This window comes from Canis lupus, chromosome 2 (genome assembly GCF_048164855.1).
Source record: "Canis lupus baileyi chromosome 2, mCanLup2.hap1, whole genome shotgun sequence".
Classification (NCBI taxonomy): Eukaryota; Metazoa; Chordata; class Mammalia; order Carnivora; family Canidae; genus Canis; species Canis lupus.
Window position 1 is genome coordinate 86,393,408 of NC_132839.1, and position 5,293 is coordinate 86,398,700.

The following is a 5,293-nucleotide window of genomic DNA, read 5'->3' on the forward strand; positions in this document are numbered from 1 at the left end:
TCGAGACTGCGTCGGGCTCCCTGCTCAGCGGGGGGCCTGCTGCTCCCTCTGCCTTTCCCTCCCCCTGCTTGTGCACGCTCTCTCTCTCTCTCTGTCTCAAATAAATAAATAAAATCATTTTTAAAAAAGTATTGTTTCTAATGGCAGAAACTCGCAACAGTCTAAATGCCCGTCAACAGAGGAAGGCATCGCTGTTCCCCGGAGCGGCCTGAGGTGACCTCCGAAAATGGTTCGCTACTCACTAGACTCAGAAAACCCTACAAAATCGTGCAAAGGTTCAAATCTTCGTGTTTGCTTTGAGGACACGTGTGAAAGTGCCCAGGCCATCGAGGGTGTGCATATCCAAAAGGCCACCAAGCTTCTGAAAGGTGGCACTTTGCAGAAGCAGCGTGTGCGATTGCGTCGCTACAATGGTGGAGTTGGTGGGTGTGCGCAGGTCCAGCAGCGGGGCTGGACACGGGGTCGGTGGCCCAAGAAGAGGGCTGAGTTTTTACTGCACGTGCTTAAAGACGCAAAGAGTAATGCTGAACTTTTAGGTGTAGATTCTCTGGTCATTGAGCACATCCAGGTGAACCAAGCCCCCGAGATGCGACACAGAACTTACAGGGCTCACGGCCGGATTAACCCACACATGAGCCCTCCCTGCCACATCGAGATGATTCTTACTGAAAAAGAGCAGATTGTTCCTGAACCAGAAGAGGAGGTTGCACAGAAGAAACTGAAGAAACAAAAACTTATGGCCCGGGAGTAAAAATAAAAATAAAATCCAAAAAAAAAAAAAAGAGAGAGAGAGAGAGAGGAAAGCATCAATTGCTTGCCATGTGCTAACACCAGAGAATGTTCTATAGAGTCCAGGTGACTGAAGTCTAGCTCTGTATAGCAACGTCGGGCAAACCAACGGAGCATAATATTGAACAACGAAAGAAGGTAAGTTGTGCCGGGCCCTCTGTGCTGCTCTGTCTCCAATGTGAATACATATATATTTACACGCACATATAACTTATTATCATAGAATCAAACACTGTGCTATATGATACTAAACTTCAACAACGTATGCAATAGCATAATTATTTATGGAGGCAATATTTGTATTAATAATAGAAAAACATGCCTGGGAATAATAACCAAACTCACAGAGAAGGGGAAAGGGGGAAATCAGGAAAGGGGTACACAGGGGACTCCGATTGGGTATCACTTTCTTTAAAAAAAAAATTTGAAGAAAATCGGGCAAAATGATAAAATTTTATAAACCTGGGGAGGTGCTCGGGTGCTCATATGACTTGCTCTTCTGCTCGCGGGACTCTTGCAGGAAATTTCAAGGTCTCTAATATTTCATGAATCTCATTGTGGGGCCCTCGGGTGGGCCCTCCGAGTCCTGGAAGATGCACCCTGGTAAAATCCAGTGTTGGCTTCAGTTTGTCTGAAGCCCCATGTGATATGTGGCCTGCCTCCGGGAGGCCCGGCTTCTTCCCATGTCATCACTGGAGAGGCTTCCCCCGCTGCAGAAGGGGTCAGGAAAACACCGTCCTCCTCACCGCGTACCTCGACGTCGCTGGGACAAGGAAGCCTGAGGACACCGGTGCAGAAGCAAGGCTGTTCCAGTTATTGTCACACTCGGAAGGGCCCAGCTCCCGTCCAGGGCCCTGCGCTAACCTATACACCCTCGGCGGGTCGGGGGTGGTGGTGGTAGTTGCCTACAGTTGCCAAAAGCAAAGACCAACCCTCGGGGTTTTGAGAATTTCCCTGTGGGGCAGAAGGCGATGCCCCTCCGAGCTGTTTCCCAAAATCCACACTAGACAGGCATGTAAGGGAAGCTGGGATCAGCCAGGCCTTGGTCCTGACAAGAAAAACCAAAGAGGTCCTTTGTTTCCGACCTCACAACCCACACCTTCTGGAGGTTTTACAGACGAAGAAGAAACAGAGGGTCCAGGAGGTTACAGGGTTTGCCAAGACCACGCAGCCAGTACCTGCTTGCTGAAGCCAGGCCGCGCGGCTCCAGGGCCATGAGGGCTCCCGTCTCCCTGCCACAGGGGGTACCCCCGGATCCACACCCTCTATCCGCAAACCTGGACCAGCCGAGGGTCAAAGTCCAGAAGGCACCGATTTGAGAGAGTCCGCGCACAGGGATGGCCCGGTCCGTGAGGCCCCCGGGAATCCAGGACAGCACGCCGCAACGAGACCTCACAACACAGCCCAGCACAATTACGCATGTTAATATTTCGGCAGCAAAACGTAGTAATCTGCACGCTGGGGAAGGGCGATGGGAAGTCCACGTGCCCAGGTGGGAAGGCAGTGGAAAGCCCAGCTGGGCGGGCCAAGCCCCCAAATGAGAAGTTTCATTTCTGCCCTTCCTATTGTGCCCTTGCGAGGCTCAGGTGGGAGAGATTCCAAAGCATCTGTCTTTGTTTATTTTTTTTAATTTTATGTATTTATTCATGAGAGATACAGAGACACAGGCAGTGGGAGAAGCAGGCTCCCCCGGGGAACCCAATGCGGCCCTCGATCCCAGGACCTGAGCTGAAGGCAGATGCTCAACTGCTCAGCCACCCAGGGGACCCAGCATCTTTATTTTTTTTTATTTTTTATTTTTTGTATTTTTCAGCATCTTTCTTTAAATTAAACATCACTCTAGTGCCCTTGCCGTGGTCCTCCTGCCCCCATCCCTACCAATTCCAAGCCCCTCCGTGGGCACCCCCTCTTGGGGACCCCGTCCCTACTCTGCTGTAGCCTCCCTCTCTCTTCTGCTCAGCCCGTTGGCGCGGCCAGAACCCGCGCAAGGCTGAGGGCACCGGGCGGAAAAGCCAGGCTCGGGGAGGCGGCATTGGCCGTCGTCCCCACCCAAGGTCAGGTGGACACTCTGTCTCCACTTGAGTCTGCTTTAGGATCCGCTGAGCATCGAGTGGTCACAGAGGTAAGAAGGAAATGATGGGCCCCAGGTTTTCATTGGGAGATTGGGAAAAGAGTCATTCATTCATTCATTCATTCATTCATTCATTCATCCTTTCTAGATGCTTCTCGAGCTCCTACTATGTCCCAGCAGACAGAAGACCCCTGTCCTCACTGGAGAGGGGAGTCACACTTGGATTCAAAATATCCTGTGCAAAGGTGATGGGTGCCTTGGAGGGCAAGAGTAAGGGAGCTCAGGGGCCAGGGCAGTACCTGTGGTTTCAAATAGGGTGTGGAGTTGAGCCAGCAGGTAGGGGGGAGGAGGGAACCTCACCAACTGTCTAAGGGAGAGGGTTTCAGGCAGAAGGCACAGGACGCATGCCTGGGAGGGGGTGGGGATGTTCCTGGAAGGTTCCAAATTCAACCAGGAGGCGGGTAGGGCTGGCAAAGAATGAATAGAGGGAAGGAAGAGGAGTTAAGTGTGTCTGAAAGTGTCGGGGTGCGGCGGGGTGCAGAATCACTCTGGGGCTGGTCATGTAGGGCTTTGCCTTGTTCCCTGAGAGAAGGAACTGTTGGAGGCTTTTTGAAAAGAGCAGGACCAGCATATTGGTTACAGGAATCACCGTGGTGCCTCCCGGACCTGAGAGTCATCAGACTTGAGTCTGAGTACAGAGGTCCACTATGACCCCAGGATTGTAGGACAGGAAATATGGTCTGGAGAAGACCTGGGCAGGAGGCCCACGAGGAGGCCGCCAGCAGGTGTGGCCTGCAGCAGCCGGATGGTGGCACTGCGGATGGAGGGCGGGGCACTAAACCCACGAAGAACTTCAAAAGCACAATCCAGACTGGGTTCGGTGGATTGGCGAATGGAGAGTCTCAAAGACAAGCCATAGGTTTCCAATCCGGGAACGTGGACTGTGGCACATGTTAATGAAATGACAAAAATGAATACATCAAACATGAACACTGGGTTTTTTTTTTTTTTTCCTCTTAAATAGGCTCCACGCCCTGGGTGGAGCCCGACACAGGGCTCAGATTCACCACCCTGAGATCAAGACCTGAGCTGAGATCACTGAGACGGATGCCTAGAAATAAGTCAATCAAGGAAAGACAACTGTATGACCTCACTCGTATGTGGGATTTAAGAAGCAAATCCCACATACGATGAATATAGGGGAAGGGAGGGAAAAATAAAATAAGATGAAATCAGAGCGGAGGGAAAACCATAAGAGAGACTCTTAACTCTAGGGAACACACTGAGAGTCGCTGGAGGGGACGGGGTGGGTTACGAGGTAACCAGGTGACGGGCATGAAGGAGGCCGCGTGATGTCATGAGCCCAGGGTGTTCTGTGCAACTGATGAATCCCTGACCTCTCCCTCTGAACCTGATAATACACTATATGGGCATTAACTGAATTTAAATTTTTTTTTAACTTTTTACTTATTTTATGATAGGCACACAGTGAGAGAGAGAGAGGCAGAGACACAAGCAGAGGGAGAAGCAGGCTCCATGCACCGGGAGCCTGACATGGGATTCGATCCCGGATATCCAGGACCGTGCCCTGGGCCAAAGGCAGGCGCCAAACCGCTGCGTCACCCAGGGATCCCCTGAATTTAAATTTTAAAAAAAAGTCAGCTGCCTAACCGACTGAGCCACCCGGCGCCCCAACCCATCTAAAGAGCAATCCTTAGATGACTCGGCCGGTGACCTCGGGCCGCTGCCAACCCCCCCTCGTACACGAACGGCACTGCGGGGGTGCTCCGCGCCCGGGCTCGCTCTGCTTGCCCCTGACTTCTGGCCATCTCCCACATGAAACCGTGTGCTCTGGGTTTGCAGCGTTGGTTTTTTCCTTAAAGAAGTATTTTAAATTGCGATAATCAGTGTGACCTACAAGTTGCCTTTTTAGCCTCTTTCAAGCGTGCCACTCGGTGGCATTGATCCTAGTCACGAAAGTCAAAGCCGCCTTCACAAAAGTCTCTGGGAAGCCTGAGGAGCACCTGAGTTACAGACTAGGAAACAAGGTTCAGATGGATTTTTTTTAAGATTTTATTTATTTATTTATTCATGAGAGACACAGAGAGAGACAGAGGCAGAGACACAGGCAGAGGGAGGAGCAGGCTCCGTGCAGGGAGCCCGATGTGGGACTCCATCCCGGGACCCCAGGATCACGCCCCGGGCCCAAGGCAGACACTCAACCACTGAGCCACCCAGGCGTCCCTCCCCAGGGGACATCTGACCCCATACACAGAGGGCAAGGAGGGACAGAAGAGAGAGCCAGGCCACTCCAGCCTGGTGGGCGACAGGTGCAGTCAAGCTGCAGCCAGTAGATCCCCCCACCACCTCCGCCCGCCAGAACCTGAAAACTTGACGTCAAGGCTTTCACGTGGTTCAGTGACTCTACCACCC

The 5,293-nt window shown here is 52.1% G+C and overlaps 1 pseudogene; it reads left to right on the forward strand.

Moving 5' to 3' along the window:
* The first annotated feature begins 226 nt into the window (after positions 1–226).
* LOC140610631 (large ribosomal subunit protein uL22 pseudogene) lies at positions 227–751 on the forward strand (annotated as a pseudogene).
* The last annotated feature ends 4,542 nt before the right edge of the window (positions 752–5,293 follow it).